We start from the raw sequence: 24,152 nt of genomic DNA, 5'->3' as shown, positions 1-24,152 counted from the left end.
CTCGTGAGCAGTGTCTGCCTAAATTCAACTCCATCTCTCTAATTTAGGGGTAAAAGTTGGAAGTGGTTTGAGGGTATGCTTTTGTTTTAGAGATTAAGGTTGTATTCTGCACCTGTTGATTCATACTGACTATGTGGATTCAAGCTGAAGCACTCGTGTTTGTTGAACTTCTCCTAAGAGAAGACCCCAGGACTCCTGAGGTTAGCGTCTAGCTCTGTCCATAGTCTCCAAGTTGTTGCATGTCATAAACTTTTTAAACAGGGACTGTTGTGCCATCTGGGGAACATGGAAATAGATTGTTTTTTTAATTTGCCCTCTTTCTTCCATGACATGCCTTCTACTGACATATCTCTTGCTCCAGAGGAGAAGTGACACCTTAGCAATGCTATTGTTATTGCTCAGTTGCTAGTTTAGTTTTCGTGAAGCTTTCTGATTTCTTTGCCTTTCCTGAACAATGAAAAAGCATAAGTTGAGCCAAACAGTAACTTACTAGGACAGACAGACTGATGTTGGTGTACACATTTAAAGGTTATTTCAAAACCATGGCATTATAACAAAAACTGAGGCTGTTGGATGAATAGAGTTTGGAAGACTGTCACATTGTACACCAAGCGGAATTGAGGGTTTTCTTTTCTTGCCAGCAATTTGTGAGGATGGTCTATACATTTATACATTTCCAATAATGCAATTCTCAAGATAAATCTGCAGAGGTTCTCAAGCGTTCTTCTCTAACTAGGATTCTGTGGCCTTTGAGAAAGCAGAGGTGGGCAAAAGAGCTTTCTCTGTCACTCTTCATGAGCATAGGGAAATTATAGATTGACTTTGATTAACAGCTGATAAAATATGACTGACAAAGGGAAGTTCAAGAAAACACATTCAGCAAGACTAAAAAGCAAATGGATAAAACAAAAACATCGGTATCTAATTACTCTATGAAAGCAAGAGGAGTTTAAAACAAAACAAAACCCCAAAACACTGCACAGGAACATCAGAACTATTGGCAGGATGATGACTTTTCTGTCCCTGTCTGCCCTGCAAAGAGTTTTCTGCTAACTTAAGTCACTGTGGGAATGATATTACTTGTCAGCAGTGAATGGAAAATGCAAACTTCACTTTTGTTCAAATTGTATTTTTGTTTGATTGTATTGGTGACTTATTGCAGTTTCCATTTAATAACATCCTCTTCATGTAGGATTTGAGGGTATTTTTGGCAGGCTGTCCTACAATAATGCTTTGTTCTCTGCTAACTCCAGATGTCTCTGTAAACACAATGTGCAATGTGAAGAAGGGAAGAAAGCATGGTTCAAAGGAATTCTTTCCTCTACTCACAATCCTCTGTCTTTATTTTGGCACAGAGTAAATAACGCAGGATGCTATCATGGAACACAGAGCGTGCACATCCCAAATACATTCCCTAGGGAATACAACTTACAAAAGTATTCCATGCAAACACGCTCTGAGGGGTCAACATGGTGCCTCTGGTGAGGCTGTAATTCTGAGATTTGTTGTAATAAAAGCTGCAAATTACCTTTTAGCTTGTAGCAAGGTGCCTTCAGGACTAAGGAGAAGCATGGTGGATCACAGTGGAAGGTTTTGTGAAGGAAGTATCATCAAGCAATATTCACAGGCAAAATACAAAGTAAATAAAAGGACTACTGAGCACTGCTTATGGCAGATGCCGGCTGAGCAGGATGTAAATTGCAATCAACCCTTTACAAAAATAACTGGAACAAACTTTGTCTTCTATTTGGGGAATTATCCTTTTCCATTTGCTGCTATCTCTTCCTATGCCCCTCTTGTATTTTTTTTATTTTCTTAAAGTACTTCAGAACGTTCCATGCTTTCACAGGTTATCAGCAGGCAAACGCTTCTGGCCATCTCTTTGGTTTTACCTACAAATTTCTGAGGAGAAGTGCAAGCAGGGTAGTTAATGGAGCTCAGATATCTGTCTTTACTTATCTATTTCAGTGGCATTTTTTTCCTATTTATATTCACTACAGAGTGAAAGAGACAAACCCACCATCTCAGCGATGCTTAGATGGACCAAATAGCACTGACCCAACAACCAAGTTTAGAAGCACTGAAGAAGGGCCAAGAAGTACTGAACAGAAAGGCATGAATAGTGTAATGCTTCCAGCAGAAAGACGGAGCTTGAAACTAATACCTCATGACTTTTAATATAGAAAGGTATTCCTGACACTAGATGTGTTAAGCCTACGTTTTCACAAATATATAAAAAGAAATGTCTGCAGTTTGCTAACTTACTAGTTGCAACTTGTTCCTTTCTCCCAAAGGATTAATTCAGAGGATTAACAGGCTAGTTAGGCTTCTGATATGGTCTATTTGGTGTCAAAGCATCCTCCAAAGTCACATATTGTTCAGTATGGTAATTGCCAATAAGCACAAACCCAAAACAAGGTCCAGGGTTTTTATTTGCATGGAGGTAGTGGCTACTTTAGGAATCTGTAATCAAAAATGCAAACCAGGACCTTTCAGGCACAACCCTTACCAGGACACATCTGCTTTCAGCCACCTGGCAGTCAAGTAGTATCATGTAATTATGCATGTTTTGGGCAAGGAGGAGAACTTCCTTTACAGGCTAAGTACAAAGTAAGTTTGGGATGCTGTCGGAAGGGGCCAAGTTCAAATCGGCAGCCTAGATAGCTCCCAGCAGAGCAGTGCGGGGAACTTGACTGCTGAGCTCTCCTGGTGCTCTGGCGGCTACAGATCTCTTAGGCAGATGGTGTTGGTCCTGCCTGAGCAGCTCCTCATTTCTAGGAGCACATCTGCTCTAGCTGTGACCTGACCACATCTGGCAGAGGATAAGAACTTTTGAGAGGTAATGTTTTTTTAAATGGATGATCTGCTTGTTGGGGTTTTACTCCTTCTAAAGCTACTTGAAATTTTATATAATTAATTTACCCAGCCCTACCACAGATAAAAGATTAGAAGTGAATTCTGGAAAAGTCATAATGTCTGTTTTTGAGCTTTTCATTTCAGAAGATTTCAGTTAGAAGTTTCAGCTGGATTTTTAATTTGCAAATAGTGCTTAAAAAAACAAACAAAATGACTGCCCAGATCTAACAAAACTAATTTGACGCAAAGCAGGCCTCCTTTGCCGAGCCGTGCAGGGATGTGGCCCTGAAGTGACTTGCAGGCTCGGCAAGCAGATAACAGTTCTTTGCATTCTTAATGCTTTTTATAGCCCTGACTCAGCTACAAGTGTTGGTGAGGTAAACCAATACCAGCAAATAACAAGTTTCGCTAAGTCAAAGTAACAGTTTAGCACGGGGGCAGGGGGAGGACAAAAAAAGGGAAATCAAAAATCAAACTCTCCCACTATCACTCTGGTTTCCTGCTGCCTCCTGAAGTCTCCCCACTGCTGTAAAGTGGACTTCTTGCCTTTTGTTTCTTTCTTACTCTCTTGCATTACTTTGCTCTAGACTGTGGTTCCCTATGAATTAGATGTCCTTTGTTAAGTTAAGAATACAGACTGCATTCGTCTTAAATAGGAACTATGTTCCTAAATTTCTTGGGTGTTTTAGGAAAGCTTCCTACACTTTAATTTCTAAACTAGCACAAAAATGTAAAAGGGTTTATATTATCTCCCAGCGAAACATGCAGAAGGTTAGAACTGGAACATGACAGCTGTTTATGAATGCGCTATGAGTAATGACAGGCTGATAGTAATACGAAGCTTTTAATCTGATCTTTGATTCCTCAGCACTATCTTGGTCTCTCTGCATATCTGCTATATAGGTAACTTATTTGCTTAGCTATTCTATAAAGCCAAGTTAAGCTAGCTAGCAAAAAGCTAAGTGACTTGACTAGCAGTTTGTTGCAGTTGGAAATAGGAGAAGGGTCTCCAGAGATCACATCCTGCAAACTTGATTTATGTGAGTAACTCTAACTGGTCTGGATCCTGATTTCACGCCCTACTACCTTAATCACAAAATGAGGCTTTCTCTGGACAACAAAGCAGCTCCAGAGAGGAAAGAGGAACAAAGCCTCTCTCGCAGGAGTAGTAACTCACGTGCTGACAGCCCTCGGAGGGAGCGGGCTTCTGGCTCTGCTTTCCTGCGCAGCCATTTTGGGACTGTGGGCTGGTACTCGCTCGGAGCTGCTGCTGTCTTCCAGCAGGGACTGTTTATCTTTTGGCCGTTGGTTTTGCTGTAATTGTGCATATTTTGTTTTCAAATGAAGTTCACAATGTGGAATTAAAATCTGGTGTGCTCAGGATGTAGGACAGAATGGTAATTTAAAGGCAAGAAAAGGTCTGGAAAGCCTGTAAGGGATATCACAGCGGAGAAGTGGTTTCCATGACAACAAATCCACCAAAAATCTTTGCATTCATATTGACTCAAGTGATGGATGAGCCAATTTGGGGGCAGGGAAGAGAGAGGAAAAATGTTTAACCCTGGTAAAGAACGCCTTTTCTGTGGAAAGAAATTAAGGAACTCTTTCTTCCTGAAATCCTCAACTCGGATACCAGCTGCAAGAGACTAAATGCAAAATCTGGTTAGCCCGGGTTATTTCCCTGTTGTCTTGATCAGTTTATAAGGTGCCTTTTTTAACTTTGGCCCTCAGCTGAACTAGGCGGGGAAGAATGATGCTGCACAAAAAGGGACTAAAGCCCCCTTCCCCCCCCCCCCCCCCAAAATAAAAAGGGAGAGGGGTGCAGCAGTGGGTGCATCTCCTCCAAGCACGACGGAGTGCAGTGCTGCAGGGCCGCTCCGCGCAGCGAGTGCTGGGGCAGGCACAGAGAAGGGCAGGAACAGTCGTGCGGCAACGGAGCTGCCTCTGCTGTGCTCTAATCTTTGGAGAGTAGGTCCTGCCTTTTCTATCCGCATCTTAGCTGTGTGCGGGATTTGGGGGAGTTTCTGCCCTCCGCCTCCCTTGCTCCCCAGCTCCTGTCATGTATTGAGTGATGTGCTTTCCCCTAAGCAGCCTGCAGGTAACATGTTAATGTTTTGGGGAGCATTTGCATGGCTTTCTCGGTGTCCTGTGAGCTGGGGAATCACACATGCCTTGGGAGCACAGGTTTGGCTGCTTTAGCAGCTCTTTCATTCCTGAGTTGTGATGTCACTGGATATCAGTCCCTTACACACTATTGCACATGTCATCATTTTAAAAATTCTGTGCAGTGAAGAAGATTTAAAAAAATAAATAAAAAGGGTTGCTATAGGTCTTAGTTGTATATACAAGGAAAATGAAGGGGGAAAAAAAAAGAAACAGGCCAGTGGGTCTTAAGCCTTCAGTGAGAAACTTATGATGGGACAGAGGAAATAGCATTTTTTTTATATTGTTTTATCTTGTTTGATACCATGTGCACTTCAGTTCCCACATGCTTCTTCCAGTCATTGACACAAATCAACCCAAGCTTTGTCACCCAGCATTGCTCTTCCGTGGGCTAAAACCGCTCTACAGTTGTGCAGTAAATTTGTAAATAATGTATGAAAGACTCCTTTAATTATGCTCATTTACTGTTCAATATCATACCTCAAACACCATTGCTCTCTAAAGAAAGATAGTATGGCCATTTCTTTAATAATGTATTAAATGCTGTTATAACGGGAATGAAAGCTCACTGCTTGTAGTCAGCAGAGCTTTAAAGAAGAACGCCTGGCCTGTCATTTCCACCTCATGGAAAAGGGAGAAAGAGGAGACTTATTCATCTGCAGTCCTGAAAGCAGAGGCAGGAAGCAGAAAACAGTGCTACTATTGCTCAAGGCGTGCAGTGAAAGCTCAGTGCAGATCATGCAGCAGCTCATTGCTGAGATCCTCTGACATCTCCTAGCCCAAAACTTTCCAGAAATCCATGGCCAGATTGTGATTTCATTCTGCTTGCTAAGATCAATTTCTAATAAGTATCTTATAATAAAGTGATATATAGATTAACAGAGGTAACTTGTGGCTACAGGCTGCTGCATCAGCAAGAAAAGGTGAAGGAATAAAGACAAATGCAGATGTGCAGAGCTAATCAGTGAAGCTCTATAAGGGAGCAGGTTTTCTGGAAGGAACTTAGGCTGTAAAACCATCACCAGGTTTCAGGAGGGTGAAAGACTGCAGGGAAGAGATGTAAGAGCTCCTGCCCAGATGTTTGCTGAAGACTGGACTACCAGGAGCTGAGTAGCTAGCAGCTATAGGGACAGCAGAAAGGCTTTGTTTCCAGGCATCGTGCAGGCTGAAAGATCTGATGACCCAGGAATAAAAGCCTCTTGCTTGCAAGGCAGTTAATTCGTAAATCCTACTGTCCTGAGGATTTTAAATTCCAGGCTAAATTGATTTCAGTCCTTAGATGAGGAGCTGAGGTACCAATACGTCATATTTTAAGGTGATTGCTTCTAGATGCTCTTGGGTAGGGAATGGGGATATGAAAGGTCTTTCATGCAGCACTTGTCATTCTTATTGCCATAATGTATGTTCTCATGCTTGTTGTCAAGACTGAAACTGTAAGAGAAACAATTTCAGTCCAATAAGCACTGTGCAATGGCCTATGACAGGGCATGGTGGAGCTGCCCTTTACTCTTGGTTAGCAGCAGCACAGATGCATCAGTGGCACATCATATGAGATTGCTTCCTCATGTAATATTCTGGCTCACTCAGTAAACTAAATCTAGATTAATCTGGTTGGCTTCTCATGGAAACATAAGAGACACTGTAAGCAAGCAACTCTTAAAGGTCTTGCACTCCTTGCCCTTATTGCTCAAGATAAACTTAGTTTGGGGCCTTAATCTGATTCTTGCCAAATGTGCCTATACAGGTTGAGTTAAATTTAAGTGATTTAAACTGAACCTAGTTTGCCCACGGAAGCCCTGATGACGCCGCTATTAACGCAGCCAGCAGCATCTAACATAAGGGGTGGTAGGGATGGACAGCAATGTGGTTTGCCTTCCGTGCAAGGATGAACCATACAGCCTAGAACTTGGAAAATCGTGGAAAAAGGAGAATGGGGAAGATGCACACCTAAAAAGTCACAGATGGTGTTGGTGACAAACTGAGAGAGCAAATAATCATCCTCAAGCAGAGGGCAACCAAGAAAATTAGCATGAGACAGATTTAAAGGCCAGCAAAAAGAGCACCTTATTGTTGCAGTCCATAATTAGGCTTTGAAATACCTTGATAGTGCAACTTACAGATCAAAAAATGTAAATGGTTCCAAAAAAGAGGGACATCTACATTCTTTATTCTGAGAGCACTTATAGCTGGCCTGCAAACACAGAGCCTGGAGCTACCACCTGCCAAGGGAATCATGGTTTCCCTTGGCTGACTTGGGGACTCTTGCTCTCAGGCTAGGTAGCACCTCCTTGATCCTACTGAGCTTACTGCTAAGCTGGTCCCTTTCCATTTGTCCCCCACCCCATTTCAGGTGTGGTTGTTCTGGGGGCAAAAAAACCCTGTACCTTGCTGGGAATCAATGTATGGAAACATTACCATCCTGAAAATGTTAACTTTCCATTTTTATTTACATATTTTGGAGGTCATGCTGGCTTGCAGCCTTACTGCTTATACAGTAAATAGGACTTCGGTTGCACCTATAGTGAAACTAGCCATTAAGCCTCTGATTGTAAAGTCATATAAGCTTTATTCTTATGGTGGACTTGTTAGATCTATGATTTAAATGGAAATGTGGCTTTATTTTAACAGTGCTTCTGAAATTTACTACAAGAGCCGAATGCAGCAGAGCATTCCATTTGGTCTTCATGGTACAGCAAAAGTTAATCAATATTATCTAGATTCAGCCAGAGAGTGTGTTTTTAAGTAGTTGTTTGTAATATTAATCCTATAGTCAGAAGTCTATAGACGCTCTGTGGATTAACTAATTGAGCTTCACATCCTCTCCTGTTACAATAATGGAAAGAAAACAAAACAGGTAAATGAAGGGACTTGTCAGTGAGGTATTTAACAAGTTAGTGTCAGTGGCCTGCTTCCACTGTTCAGTGTTTTTTCTAGGAGAAAAAAAAGTCCCCCCCTTTAAAAAGGGGGAGAGACCAAGAGGAGATATCCAGGTCCTAGGTGCAAGAGAAGAATTCATTGCTTGGATGTTCAGTGTCCAAGTAAACTTAAGCTACGGAGAGACTTTTTATAGTCTCTCTGCATACAGAGATGTTTGCCTTTAAAGAACAATTTCTCAAAAAAAGTCTGATAAAACAGAGCAGAGTGTTCATCTGCTGTAACTTGACACAATTTTCTTGAAGTCAGTGGATTTAACTACTGTGATTTAGCTTCTCCCCTAGTTAGCACTGCTTTGATATTCACAAATTAAGCTCTCAAAATGGATATAAAAATCACAATTATCCCTCATGGGAATAAACAAGGGCTCTCAAAACTCAGAAAGCTTTATGCAGTGTTTTTAGAGTGGTTTCAAGCACACTATTAAACCCTGAAATGAACTGACTCAGTCATTCCTCACAGGAGCTCTGAAACAACATTGTGCAGAGGCTTTTCTGAGATAACCAACAGAGGCCATTTAGCAGGTGGTTTTGCACCAGTATATAACCAGATAGGCAGTTAGTGAAGCTGACTGTAGAAAGTAATAATTGTATTAATTCCCACTTACAAGAACCACTACTTTGTAGCGCTCCTTATATCCTAAAGTACTCTTAGAAACTGAGGAGTTCTAATTTCCCCGTGAGGCAGGTGAACAGGTATTACATTTCCATTTCACAGCTCTAAAAACTGGCTGACAGACGCATTGACTGGTCTGTCCAAGGCCTCTCAGTTGGCTAGCGTGAGAATCCCAGCAGAACTAGGAGCAGTTGCTGGTCATCAATCCTATGCTCAACACATGGCCATGACCCCTGACAACGTAGGATTTATGTTCCTCAGCTGTTTAGGCTCTGCAGTATGGATGAGTCTTCCATATTCCCCAAGCATACTGTCTCTATCATCCCACTTTTATTTTTTTAATAAAATATTCTCCTATAGGTGGAAACAGTATATTCTACCTGTTTATTTATCTACAAATTAGATCTCTTATAGCAAACCTAGACCAGTCTTTGCTTCAGTGGTCAACGTGCAATAGATTTTGCCCAAGGGAATTCTCTGTCATAAAGACAGTACAGCTGTATCCTGTACCAGCTGCTATGTGGGAATCTGCCTCTGAAGGAAAGGAGTTGGTGGGAGGAGGCAAAATATTAGGAAAAAATATTTAAACAGAATTTTAGACAGCCCTAAATTAGTGTTTAAAAAAAACAAAAACAGAAACTATGGGAACCAAGACCCTTTAGTAGTCCTAGTATTAAGCAGGGGATGTATGTTTGCAAATCATTGACTCTTTTCAAGTATGGTCATCAACATTGAAGCAGAGAAGGTCTGGGCCTAGACTCGGGTTCTCAGATATGAGCTCCTAGTCTTTCCTTTGCAAATTGTTGACTCCAGTGGAAATATTCTCACGACTAACAGCTGCAGGAACATTAAGGAGAGCCTGGCACCCAGGCAGTCCTACACACCTTGAAAAATTTCCAGGTATGATGAAAGAACCTATATAGAATACCTAAATAAAGGTATAACCATATCAAAACATATGATAAATAATATCACTTTTCTATCTACGTGTAATGCTGACTGAGCATGTGATATTAATGGTAAAATCTTAGGTAGTGAGCCAACTGCTGTATTACATTTCAAAAACAAAAAATTGACCCTGAAGAACCTTGTGCATTTAAAAGTTAGTGTAGGTACAGTGTTCCTAACAGACTTAATAAAATAAACTTGACTTTTTTAGTACAAAATTTGACAACATGAACCTCCTGAATGCTGCTGAAAAACAGGCCACAGTAAATATGAAATGTAAACACAATGTGAAGTCCAACTAACTAATACGATTCAGATTTTTAAAAACAGTTTCCTAAGCTGGATTTTAGTCTGCTGTGTTTTTTTAATACAGAGACACCTGACTAAGCCACATATTAGTAGGTTATAATCTGTGTACATGAGTGTGTGTGTGCACGCCTGTTCAGTACAATGTACTGAAATATTTTCCTTATAGTCAGCTCTTGCTGTCGGTATATTGCTTAGGGAATGCCAGCAGTTATGAAAAAATAGGAGGAAGAGGTCTGAACACACACTGCGTTACCTGAAAGGAAAGTCATGCACACTAGAAGTATAATTTAGAAATATAAAATAGTATTTAAAATTTTAAAATCTATAGAAACAAAGCCTTGGATTTAGTAATACAAAATACTTCAAATCATTTTTCATTCAAAAATGGCGATTTATTTGGGTGTGTGTGTGTTAGCACTGGTATATTCCAGAATAACTCAGCTGTTGATGTGTCAAGTATTTACTTCTGATTTCTGTTATGCCATCTCAAGTAGAGTGCGTATATCAATATACAGGTTGATTAGACTGGCATAAAGGATAATGGTTTATGAGAAAAGTAACTAGGATTTGTGTTACTTTAAAGTGAATCTAAAGTGCTAACGAGAAAGGAAAAGGGAATCTCAAGTCATGAAATTTCACGGAGAGCCGAAATCAGAATATGATGACAATATCAGTGCTGATAGCTTTCAGGACATAGCTGTTAAGCAGTGTGCTGTGCAGCTTTCTGCAATAATAATGTCTAAACCCCCTAAGCAATGAGCACCCTGTGAGGATATGTAATTGCTACCTTCTGTGGTCCCCGAGGTTTTGATATCAGTTGAGCAGTCATGTGTGCGTCAGCCTATTGCCAAGGACTGGAAGTTACATTACAGACTCAGAAACACGCAGCACTTTGAGTAACTCCATACCCAAACCCTAGAAGACTATTTGAGTGTAGAGGCATTCCAGATGGGAATTTAACTGCTAAATTTCATGTCATATTATTTAGCAGGTTAGTTTATCCCTCATTTGTTTGCCATCTGTCATTATTTCAGCAAAAATGCTTGTAATTCATGAGCTGACAAAACTAGAGAAGATTGCTACCTCAAACGAAAGATTATAGCTATAAGGTGCAATTTCAGAATAACTACAGATGAAAATGATACACTGTGGGAAAACTTTGCTTTGAAATTGTTGCTACAATTAATACAGTCACGGCCTCTGTTTCACCACTCAAAGCGCAGCTATTTCTTTGCCAAAAGATAATGAACTGCTCTTTGCTCACCTGAATCTCATTCCGAAGGGGAAATACAGTGACTTTTCCCCACAGAAAAAGAATGGGAAAAGGCCAAAAAACGATGCAAGAGAAATAGCATGAAACATAATATAGATACGATTTATAGATATTCATCTATAACAAAAGTGAAATGTGGTAAACCTCAAAGCTATTATCTGCTTTGAAAATTCAGTTAAACAGAATAAGCGTTATTTTACTCTCCCTTTTTCCCTGTGGAATACGCATGGAAGATCACAATTGCTTAGACATTGGAGTTTACTGTTTCTATTAGGAAAAAACTGTTCCCTATTTCTAGTCTGATAGATGCAATTTTAGATTTCATAAGTTGGTTCTTATTATGCCCTGGTCTGTTAGATTAAAAAGAAATCTCTTTTCAAATAGGCCATGGCTGAATTGCTAGCGCTACTATTGCAGTCAGATGGTATCACTTGTGCTTCCTGACACAACGCATGAAAAAGCTGTAGTAGCAAATTTTCTCTGCAGTCACTTATGCCTGTTCACAGACAGTAAGTATCGAGGCTTTCAGAAGTAATTTTTGATGGAGTAGAAGAGAGGATGACTCAACCTTAATAAAGTCACTACTAGAAAGCTGTAAGATTTTGGGAGTTTACAAGTGCGTTTGGAGGATGTATTGAGAGTGGCCAAAAAGAATTCAGAACTTTTGGCAAAATGCAGCTGTGGTAAAGGGAGAGGGTGAAGAAAGCAGAACCTGTAAGAAGAAGTAAGACTTCATGAGGGCTTGTATGTGTGTTTTTTTTTTTTTTTTTTGTGTGTGGAAACATGTAGTGGTTTATCCTTCGAAGAGATCTGTATCTTCAGTGCTACTGGCTGGATGCAAGTGCATTACTTAGAGGTAGATTCAATCTTTGCTCATTTGTCCTGGCTTACTCTAACTCTGTTTCCAGTTCTAATCCGGCAGAATTATATTGTATAACCTCTGCATTTCTGACCTGTATTAAGAATAGATGTGATTTACCTTGGGCTGTAAAACCTCTGCATATTCACCAATCCCACAAAGAAAACTTAAAATTAGCTCCTGCTGTTAAAATTGAGGGAAATCAAACTGCTGGATATATTATTAAAATCTGACTCTAGCCCTCTCTGTAAGGGAAAAAGACGTCATGCATCAATTTGTGTCAGTATGAAGGGTACAGAGACTTATCACTTCCAAAGGAAATAATGGGTAGGGATAATACTGTCCCTTCATACTAATGGCCAAATCCTTTCCTCTGACACACCATTTCAGGGAAGAAGAGAATATAACCCCAAGAATCTGAATTTTACGTTTTCTCAATTAAATTAACAGAACTGCTTTGCTCAATTTCCTCTTCTTCGAGTCATCTATTCTGACACTCCGGGGGTCCAAGAGGAAATGGAGGAAAAACTTCTATTCCATGAATGGAAAGCACTCTCTTCTGATCTTCTGGGTCTCAGATCTGCAGCTCTGTGTGGGGCCAAGCGTGACAGCAGAGCAGACGTATAGCCAGGAGACCTCAACCTCCCAGGAGAGTGTCTGAGTGCATGCACACAGCAGTCTCTGCACTGTACCCATATCTTGGCAGCCGGTGGCTGTTGTCATTTCCCTCGCAGTTTGGCAGCCAGCACAGGTGAACGTACTGCTAACCCTATTTGGAATATGCCACATAACAGACCTACAGAGAAAGGGTTGGATGCTTGGTGACAGATGGACCCTTCTTTCTCCCACCTTCCCAGCTGTGCCCAGAATACAACATCTCTCCCGCGTAGATGCTTACAACTTCTAGAAGTCCAACTCCACCTCAGCAAATTCCTTTCCAGGATCCTGGTTTTTAGTTTTGCAGTGTGTTAATTACTTTAGTCTGTGCGAGTTCATAGTTTGCTGACTCCTTAAGCCTAATTTTCATGGTACTTAAAAATCCTAAGGCACAGATTTAAGAGGAAAACATTATTTTAAAAGGGTAAGTGAAAGGTTTTTTATCATATAGAAAGTAACAAGAAAGGGTTGATGATACGTTTGCTGGAGAACTTGTGCAAGGACATGGTGATTCTGCCATTACTATCGCGGCAGAACTCAAATACGACCTCTTATCTCTGGAAAAGGAAAAAGGGTCATAAGGATAAGGATCTGAACCAGAACAAAGACAGTGACTCTGCTGTAGATTTTGCCACGTTTTGTTTTTTTAATTCATCAGTGCCTCAGTTTCCCAACCTGTACAATGTTAAGTTATAAAATTCAGCTGGATCAAGCCTAAGGAATGAGGTGTGACCAGGATAGCATACCAAAATAGGCAAAATAGAAATCTCCTCCCTGGGTTTTTTATCTATCCGGTCATATACATTGAGATGATTTCTGAATGAAGTCTTTGAAAAGACATAAACCAGTTGATTACCATAAGGTATTATCACATCTGTCTGGTCAAACCATTATATGTACAGCAAAATAAATTAAATGACCAGAGGACTGGGTAGGACCTAAAGTGACTGCGGTTTCATGAGACTAAGCTATTGCATAGCGGGGTACAGAATCTGGGTGTTGCATCATTGTGCAAATAAAAAGGCAAAGGGGGAGGGGGGCCTAAGCTTAAGCTGTAATGGAAACATTGCTTCAGGGCCAAGGACTGCTGTGACTCCAGATGCCAGCAGTTTGTTAAACATAATACAAAACAACATAAAATGTAAAAAATGCAACTGGAACAAAAGGTTAGGCCTTCTCCCTCCATGCCTCAGTGAAAAGAATAAGAACAAAAACAAAGTCACTTAGCAGCTGGGGTTTTTCAAATCTTGCTAGCACTTTACAATCTCCTGCATTGCCAAAACAGTCATATTGCTACACAAGCAGCACCCTACCATTAGGCAAATAGGGTCTATCTCATCCCACCACTATATAAATAGCCCCCTACCACGGCAAAAACATCCCTTCATTACCACATAGCATCTTGCTATTTCAAACGCAGCATCCCACTAGTGCATTACAACTGTGTTATACAATGACACATCAGCAAACTCTCTCATTAAGTGGTAGGTTTAAGAAAGCGTTACTGAACGAAACAAACAGGCCAGTTAGGCGTTCTTTTCTTTAAAGCTCCTCTAGCTTTCTTCCGTCTTCTGACTCTCCATCGAAGAGTCAGAAAGACTTTGTGTAACACAACTGATTAAAGGAATAACTTTATGGATGAACTTGGGTCACTTAGTGGAAAGTGCTTATCTGCTGCCTTGCGAATAACAGATTGCGTGGCCTAACTGTCCTCTTTGCTCTTCTGTATGTTCTCTGGGACTGCTCTGATCACCCTGAATAAGAATGTTCCTTCCAGGAGAGTGAGGGTCATTCATCTCCATGCCTTTGGATTCATCTATTTCAGCAGAGCTAATACTGTTATCTATAGCTTGGACCTTTTGCATGGACCTCCTAGTTCCAGTGAAGTTAGTTGAAAGATGATCTTAGAGACTCTCTCACGGAGAAATTAGGTAATGACATAAAAGGAGCAGGATTTAGATCCTTTTCTGAAGGAGAGTGAGATTTCAAAATTTTGGTTGTTTTTCTAAGTGAAGCAAAATCCTAAAAATTTGAAAACCTTGTTTTCAGTTTGACTTTTTAAAAAGTCTATTATATTTTAATTCAATTAGAAAAATAATAACTTTTCAAAGCAGCAAGTCATTGCAAACAGTAAAATAAAAATCTAGTTAAGGTTTGGAGGAAAAGACAATATATTTTATTATACCAATTGCTGCTATTGGTGAACAAGTCAGATCTTGGGGCATGCAGCTCCTGCTTCAGGTTTGAAACAGAAGCAGTCTTTGACACCTTTTCAGCTACATCATCTGGCTAATAAAAGATGTTATGCTTCCTGGCAAACCTTACCTTGTTCACATGTTTAGACCCCATTCTTCTATAGCATAATACTTTCTGTATGAAAACGTTAAACTGGAACATTTCAATAGCATTAGTACTTTCATCAAAACATCATTCAAGAAAAGTGGACTGGTTTTGTCAAACAGTATCTTTTTCAACAGGCTTTCATATTCTAACAATTCAATTTAGCAAAAATTATCAGAGCTCCAAAATAATACAGAAACGTTGGTAAAACAAGAAGATAGTTCTCATTTGGGGGAAGATTAAACAGGCTGGAACTGTAGCAGAAAGAAGAATAAAAACAGATTAAGCAGAGGCATTGCGTAGAGACTGAGAACCTATGGCAACAACAAGCACAGGACATGGCTGAGACAAATGGTCTCCTTAACGGTCAGCTGGTCAACCGGCAATTTACAGTTTGTGAGCAATGGAACCATCTATACCTGAATTAAAGAGCCATAATCTTTAAGCATAAGCAAGTCACCAGTGAGGATCAGAGAATTTCTTTGTGCTCAAGTATGTTACGGGAAAGCTTTTCAGCTTTCCCTAGAAGTATCCAGCACAAGTGACTAAGACTATATTTTTATCACATAGCCATTGTGTTGCAGTATGTTGCTATGAACTGCAATGCACTTGATTTTAAGAAATGAAACTTAGTGGGAAATGGACGTTGTCTTTCCTCATTTGTCATTTGCCTGCTCCCATAGGTGACAGGCATCCTTTTATGACAGTTGTTTTAGTACTTAAGATTTTGTGACAAAACATTAAAAAAATTACATAGGGCACATCCCAGTTTCTGATGGGCCGTCTAAGCTTTAAAAGGGTTTACATTCATTTTTTCCTGGACTTCTAAGTAGACTTGAGAGGCAATCTCTAAGTTCTCTGTTTGTTCTTCCTGGCTTTGTTTTTGGCTCCTGCACCAGCAGCAGCAGCACCTCTCTTCTCCAGTCATCAAAACTTTCCCCATCACTGCTCTCCACCTGAGCCAAAGAGAGAAACCTCTCTTCAGTGAAACTGAGTCTCCTGTATGTTGCAAGACTGGATCATCAGCACGTACTCTCTTAAATATTAATGGAAATATGCCTCCTTTTGACCAAACTCCAAGGAGCTGCTGTAGCTATTCATCCTGATATCTAGAGCCTGTTGCAAGAGGCAGGCTCCTCCCTAGGAGCAGCCAAGGAGACTCCTGGCTAACTGTGGATTGCACAGAATAAATCATTATATCCTTTCCTGTATTATTCTCTTCTCCCCCAACCAGCTGGTCTGGATGAGTGGGGAGAGGTATGATCCAGCTGCCTCCTTGCTATTATCCCTCTCATTTCTCCAGAAGAACGTGTGCTAGCAGCTCTGTTACTCTCCCAAACAGACAGCCTGAGATTGTGTGAAAACACGCTATGCAAAGTAGTCTCAGTTGCTCATGGAAGGGCCCTCACAGCCAAGGTCTATGTTCTCACTGAAGTTTTACAGCATAGGTTTTGCTCTGATTTATTTCCCTCTACTGACCCCCAATCAAGGAGAAGTAGATATTCCAAAGAGGTCTTCGGAGATAAAGTCAACACATCCATGAATATGCTTCAGTCACCTCCTCCTGCTCATTCCACCTGGCATCAAACAATTCTGATATTAACCTGGTGTAGGCAGTAAGTTATCCATTATCTATGAGTGGTAACACTGCAAGAAAGTTGCAAGATAATCAGCTTTTTCATATAAAAACAGAAGTGCATGTTTTTCTAAAGAACCACGGGACAATACTGACAACATGGGGCTAGACTTGAAAAAGAAAATGAGCTCCGAAGAGAGTTGTCCGCTCTGTTGAGAAAGCATAGACAATCTACTACTAACAACAAAGTTTTCTTTCATATAAAGGCCAGTAGAAATTTAAGATTAGATATTTTCTACCTAATAGTAGATATTAAGATCACATCTATGTCCCAAAACATTTCATCGTAAAATTGTATCTTCTAGGAATGTGCTTGGCTGCTTTGATGCTGGAAAATCAGGAAAAAAATCTTGTCTATCTGATTAAAGAAAAGCCTTGTTATTTGCATTAGAAGGATATAGACTCAGAACTATCCTTTCTGTAAGAAAATTAGTTCTATCTCCAAGTCAAATTCTGCCATCACTGTTCAAGTATCCATTCTCACTGGCAGGGGACCTTGGCTCTCAGGTTGCAGACTATAATACCAGTCACATGAAGTGATTCACAAGAATAACATTATGGAATAACATAATAATGTAATAACATTAAAGTGGCTTTTCGTTTCCTCTCTGGTGAGCATCCATCATCCATGTCTGATATGTTGTGGGGAAATTCACCTTCTTTTCCTTTCAGAGTGCAGAGCTCACATACCTGGTTTTCTCCCACAAAGGCCAATGTGTTGCTGATTGTTTCAGCTGGCTGTGAGCTTGGAGAGGGGTTTATCACTGAAGTTTTGTAACTTTGCATCAGCTACCTGTTTAATGGTACCGTGGGCTTTCTGTTTAATGTATAACCATAGGATTTCTAGTATCTCATTCTGTAGAGCTTAGTACTGCGTTTCCATTCCTAGCAGCATATAGACCATCAAGCCTCTTCTTCTAAGTCCAGCATTAAGGGGCTCCAGATACTTCATAGCTAGAGCAAAAGGTACTCTTTCCTCAATATTAACCTTAAGAGAAATTATCCAGAAAACTTTCTTTCTTTAACTATCAGAAAAGATGGCTATGAATATCCCATTGCATTTAAATATAGTCTGTATTTTACCACCTGCTGTTACCCATTCTGCATCGTACAGCTGGGCAGCATAGATTTGTGCTCCGTATCCTCAATGTCCAGGTTGCACATTCTGGGGCCAGGAGGGCTGCTGAGATGGGCTCATGTGCACTGGGTTTTAAGGGCTCCAAGAGAGTCCTGATGCCTTGCTGGCATGTACAAAATCCACATTCTGCTTGCATAGGTGTCTTACGACTGAGAGAAACAAAGTCATTTAGACTGACGGGTCAAAAACAGTGGGCTTGGGGAGCGTGTCTTTGGACAGCAAAATGTTCCCAAAGTTGCTTTGCTTGAAATAAAGCATAAATGTTCTCATTTTTCAAAGGGGATCTCCCACATCATTGAGTAGTATCTTATCATTTTGATTCAGAACAGGATTTATAATGGGTTTTAAATGGCAGATTGGGTAGTAGGCACCTGAATGTACATTCAAAGGCATAGGTGTAGTACTGCTAACTTTCTTACCTAGCTGTGATGTACCCCAGTGAAAACTTTCAAGAGAAAAACCCACTAATTTGAATATCAGATGGCCATCTGGCCTTCTAAGACAGCTTTGAAAAATTCCAACTTTTATTTCGGGATTCAGAAGTTATTTTAATGGAAAACTATCATAGGTAACTCACCAAACCTAAATCAAAATGTCTTCCCCAGTTCTGCAAGAGATTCGACCCTTGGAAACCACATTTCTGTGCTGTCTAATTGCATTGCTCTACACTTTTTCAGGAGATGCTAGCTAGCAAATGATCTCTCAGGCAAAGCCATGCAATACTGAAGCATCTGAAACAAGAAGCATCATTTCTAATATTCAGTGCAATCAGAAGGGTGCCATCCTCCTAAATAGGTAAGTGCTTGCATGTTCTTGGGCATTTCATTTCTCCTTTGCTTCAGTAATGTTGTCAAAGAGCCACTGACAGGACAGCTTCGAAGACATCTTTGCAAGTGTGGTACAGAATGTACTACAAATATAGACACGACCTTTACATTATTAAAACATATTGGGTTGTAAAGCTTGTGATTGCTATTGTTTCAAATGACAGTGCCTGTCAGTACTGTATAACTGCTCTTTATTATTATGTCTTGTGATTTTCTGTCTCCTCCTCCACACGATATTTTTTTACTATAGGAATTCTAACTATTTTAATGTTCCAGTGCTTTTGCTTACAGCTCTCAGATAGGCCATGCTGAGGCTGCATTTCTTATTTCTTTTTTACTGCTGCTGTTCTTGCAGCCTGCTGTTCCTGCAGCCTGCTGTTCCAGTCATTTACTTTGCTAAAAACATTTCTTACCTGCTAGCTTATTTATATCACGCTTCCAAGTGCCAAGGCATCTGGAGAGGAATTTACAAGCGTCTGACATCCAGTAAGAACACTGTCAATCTTAAAACGTTTTTTTCAACGTTACCCATTTATTGCATTTGTTTTTCCATCCACACTTGCATTTGTGTGTGCAGCTGCTGGTCCGAGAAGGGAAAAGAGAACATTTTTAATAACAGCTAAATATCTCCACATCCAACTTCTAAAGATGCTCTAAAGAAATTAAATTAATTAAAGAAATTAAAGAAGAATTGAATCAAATTAAATTAAAGACATTCTAAAGTTCCAAATTCTGAGACTAAAGGCAGCCAATCCATGTTACAGCAAAATAAAGGATGATAAAACAGAGTGTCACAATTGCAGCTGCACTGCTCAGTGTCAATGGAAGCAGCAGGACATTTGTGGTGGGCTTACTAAAACATGACTTCACTAGTGAAGCACCTTAGTGAGGACTGCTGCTGCTTTCCACGTGGGCTTGGATGGATCTAGCCTCATGACAGTTTTCCTTATGGAGGGCATTCAGCACTCTCAGCTAAAACTAGATGATTTTTTTCATCAAAGAGTTTCTTTAATAAAATTTAGGGTTTCAGTCAACCCCAAATGATTCCTTAATCTGGGCTGAACTCAGGATATTTTCTACAAAAAAATAGATAGGAAAATAGATAAAAATAGTACTTTGATTTTCCTATCATGAATCCCATTTGACACTTTGAAAAGTCTACTACACAGGAAAAAGTACAAACCATGAGCAGAAATATGGACTGCCTAGAATTTAACTGCTAATATTCGCAAAGGCAATATTCCAGGGCACCAACAGCTCTAACCTTCCTCAACCTCAGGCCCAGAGCTCAGTTTGTAATGTAGGAAACACTAAGATAAGAATTGAAGGTCAAGCTCCTTCACGGAGACCTCTCACAAATGAGATGGTGAATCTTGCCGTATTTGTTTAAGAAACTGCCGCGATGCTTGTCTTGTCCCCCTCTTCTGACAGACGTTATTTTCCTCATAATAATGCAGCCGATAGGAAATCGTGTCCTTCTGCACAAAAGCTCGTGCATTACCCTAAACCACCAGTGAAGGCTGGTTTGCGGCTTAGACATTTGACTGAACTGAAACAGCTAACACATACTTAACGTAGGCGTTCTCCTTTGCTACCAGCTACAATTGTGTCAGCCTCCAGCAGAAGGTTAGTAACAAATAGCTCATAGGTGATAACATTTTAAAGTGCTATATCTCTTTGTTCAGTGAATGTGAATGTAAACCCAGAAGTAAAAATAAGATAGCTGCTGGCTACAGCTCAGAAGAGTGGGAAACTTACCTCAGGACTGTGAATGTGGCTTTGTGCTGATCATGAATTTCTACAAAGCCACGGGGAAGGAATATATAGGCAGTAATGCACTATGAGTGGTAGTCCTTGTCCAGTCCTGCCACCACTGAGGTTAATGCCAAAACTCTTCTGAACGCTAAAGTCAACATTCAGTTAGCACTTGTGCTCTACGAAAAATCCTAGTTAAAAGCATAATGGAAAAATACGATACTCAGTTATCCTCCTTCCAATCCCACCACATATTAGAGGTAAATTTCAGTTCACAGATCAGCCTCTGAAACGAGGGAGGCTGGTTCATTTATTTGTTCTAAAGAGGTCAAGTATGATTCGTCATTATTATCTTATGAGACTAGACCTGTAGACAGCTGGCATTAGACATCATCCATCATAAACAAACTGAAATTTAGTCTTTTTAGGCAGAGGTATTAAATTCCTCCAGACAATAACCAAGAGGAGCAGGTGCTTAACACTATTTAAACTTATTGGAGAGCACAGGCATTTGCCAACTCTTCCTTTTATGACTGATGAAGAGAAAAACAAGGAGGAGAATGGATAGAAAATGAAGATAACATCAAAACAAGAAGATTTAGAAAGAGCTAGCATTCTGCTGAACTCCAAATGTCACTAGAGAGCAGAAGCCAGAGGGAGTATGTATAATATAATTTATGCTCACTCTGAGTCTGTTCTACACTGTTGCATGAAATAAGGAGGCACCAGAGTAAACAGCTGTACTGTCTTCAGTCCTTTCACTCAGCCCTTCAAAGAAGTAATTGCAGTTACAAGATCCTTTGGACAATGACTTTATTTATTCCTGCCCATTGGTAATGGTACAAAGAGTTACAATATGAGATATATCGTATTTATGTATCTGAGGATAGGAGCAACCTCAAATATTTGGCTTTCAGAAAGAGAGCCACGTTGTTCACTTTTACCTTGGTTATTAGCCATGTTCAAACAATTCAGTGTCACACAAGAATTTTATGCCATCTCATCAAAACCTGAAACCAGTTTAGAAACAAAAGCAAATTTCTATGTTCATGTTACATTTTCTTTTTCTTTACATAAACAGCTAGTTAATGTTATCAGCTTAGGTTCCAACTTCTCTCTTATGTCCAGGACATTTACTGTTCTTATCACAGCAAACCAGAAACAGTCTTCACATCTCTTTAGCATGGTTATAATATTTCTTTTGGATTTTTCTACTACGAATAATTTTTAATAAGCCGCTCTCTGACTTCTTTAGATAATTCCTGACAACAATCTGGAATCTGAACTTTTGAAAGCCATCACACAAATGTCCTTCTTCAAGAAAGAGGTAAGTGGGTATTTGGTACTCCACAGCCATGTGTCACACAGACTGCAAGTCTATGTTGCTCTTTTTAAAATAATACGGGAAAGATTTTCAAAAGCACGTAGTCATTTTGGGTGCTACACTTGAGAGAATAAAGAGTCTCTCCAGGTTTTCAGATAGGTTTTCAGAGCACTGGTGCTCAGTATTTCCTAGAAAGCAGTCCTTTTCTGGTTAGTTAAGGATGGGCACTTGAAATTCCAAGTCCCTTTGAGCAATCTTGGCTTGTTTTGTATCTCATAAAAAAAAAAAAAAATTGTAGTTCAGCTAATGTGCCACTGACACTTCTCTGATAAGAATTATAATAAATGCCCATTACTATTTGAAATTGGTTAGCGGTTTACCAAAAGATAATATGGTTTTTTAAGCTGAATGTATGGTCAGTGCAATGCAATGAAGTGGCCAAGCTGGCAAGCAAGGGTGAGCAGCCCTAGCGTGTCCCATGCCACAGGGACTCCCCAGGATCAGCAGCAGGGCTACTGGCTAATCTAGCTGTGGAGTTAGCTAATAGGGTACTAACTGGATTGCCTGAGGCCCAGCTGGACTCATGCGGAAATGGATAGCTGAGAGTGTAGGGAGGCAATATCACCCCTCATTCATGACCTCCTCTTGTGAGGTGAGTCTCCTTCCAAATGGCTCTCTGACATGTCTGTAGTTTGTGGCTTGCTGGCCATGTGAAGACTGTGCTGTGTAATTGGCAACTGAGACATATTCAGGCATTTTCCTTGGAATTGCAGGAACATAGTTTGGAGAGGGTCAAGTGAACGTTACATTGTTAATAACAACAGAAGGGAATGGCAACCAGCACCACTTCAATTAAAAAAAAACACATCGCTATTGCGAGGTGACTGGGAATGTTGCCACATGGACATGGCACCGCTATTGCCATGACTAACTGATGTGTGTGTTTGCGAAGAGAGGAAAAGGAAATGGGGCTGTTAAGAGCTAGCTCCTCTTAAATTGTTTATGGAGATGAGTTAGTCATGATTCAGTGTTTTAACATAACCTGGCTATTTTCCTGGCTTGCTTATCCCTTACGACGATTGCTTTCTCCAGGCATTCAGTGGCTGTGATCCTTGCATGAAATCTGTAGTATCAGTAACGCAGTGTCTGAGCTCTGCAATACAGGGGACTTGGCTACTGTGGGTGAGGCTGATGTCGTTGCTTACATAATCAGCAAATACTACAGTTTAGATGACATACTCAGAACGCTTACAGATGTTCTTAGGAAGCATTTTAGCTGTGAGTTATCCGGGTGTATGGTGGACAGATGCCCTATCACTTCTGTGCTGAAAGGGTTAAGGCACTGATGGGCACCACAAATGTATAAGCTACAATGAGGTTAGAATACAGATTACTCAAAGAAGGTAGGTTTTACACCATTATTCCTTCATGGAAGCCTACCAGATTTAGAACATGTGGCACCTGTGCAACACTGACTGCTCTAACAAGGGCAAGAAAACTAAAAAGTTGGTACATCTGCCTACATAAAGGAGGAAGTTGGAGAAGGGGCTGTTTCGATGCAAGAGAAAGAATGTTAGCGGCTCTTTCCCTGCCCCTGAGGCTACTCCTCTTCCCTAGGCAGTCCGTAGAGGAAACACAAAGACTGCTAAGTGCTGGAAGGTACTTTCACTCATCAAAGGAAGGGTAAGGGGAAACATGTTAAGCTCTACTGTATCATTTCCGTTGTGGGCTGGCAAAGCCTTCCAGGTTCAGCAGTGGACATTGTACCAGTACAGACTGACAAATATCTGGAGCCCTCTGGGTATGTCTGTGGGGTCTGCCCAAACAAGGTGACTTGGCTGGGATTTGAGAACTCTTCCCTTTTGCATGGGATTTCTGGGCTATTGGAGAAAGCTGACGCCAGTTCCCTCCACCTGGAACTCCTCACACATCTGGAGGGTACGCACAGATCACCATGGGCATAGTCTGTTTCCTAGCACTAGCTAAAAGTGTCAGAATTGCCCTGCACTGCTGCGACATGCCCGTGCAGAGTGGCTGGTGCTTTCCAGAAGAACTGGACAGAATTACTGTGCGTACGTGAGCCAGCAGCACAGCTGTGGTACAGCCAGTCCATGTTCCACAAAGTCTGCACAGGCACAGACTGTCTGTACATGACCCACATTTCTGTCTGCAAAATTCATTGAAAAGTACTCCTGTCCTAGACTGAGATACTGGTGTCATTTTGGAAGAATTCCTCCTAGGTCTGTACTGGACTCCTTGCTCGCTCTGTTTCTAGCACCAACTTGTTCCTGAGTTGGGATGACAAAGCAGCAGGGGGAAGAGAGACTTCTTTTTCCAAAATGCTGCTGCTGCTTTTCCAGCTACTATATATACTATATATACTATATCTCTCAATATAAAACTATATATAGAGACATTAGTGAATCAGCATGATGCAAGACACTGTGCTAATAGGAGCATACAATCACCATCATCAACAGAACTCAAGTCAAAACAGGAATATATAATATCTCCTTTT

At 40.5% G+C, this 24,152-nt stretch overlaps 1 protein-coding gene across 2 annotated transcripts in view; it reads left to right on the top strand.

The window, feature by feature from the left end:
* The window catches only part of SLC6A1 (solute carrier family 6 member 1), a 130,148-nt gene that overhangs the window by 28,592 nt on the left and 77,404 nt on the right, over positions 1 to 24,152 (top strand). The window contains exons 1-3 of one of the 2 annotated variants that reach the window (XM_068960335.1): positions 3,833 to 3,896; positions 18,406 to 18,523; positions 21,566 to 21,637. The gene's annotated coding sequence lies outside the window, so the exon portion shown is untranslated. Of the gene's footprint in view, positions 1 to 3,832; positions 3,897 to 18,405; positions 18,524 to 21,565; positions 21,638 to 24,152 lie in introns of those variants that run through there. The other variant, XM_068960336.1, reaches the window with a different exon arrangement.

Source organism: Struthio camelus, chromosome 14 (genome assembly GCF_040807025.1).
Source record: "Struthio camelus isolate bStrCam1 chromosome 14, bStrCam1.hap1, whole genome shotgun sequence".
Classification (NCBI taxonomy): domain Eukaryota; kingdom Metazoa; phylum Chordata; class Aves; order Struthioniformes; family Struthionidae; genus Struthio; species Struthio camelus.
Note: the sequence above shows the minus strand (reverse complement) of the source record. Positions and strands in the feature narration are given on the sequence as shown.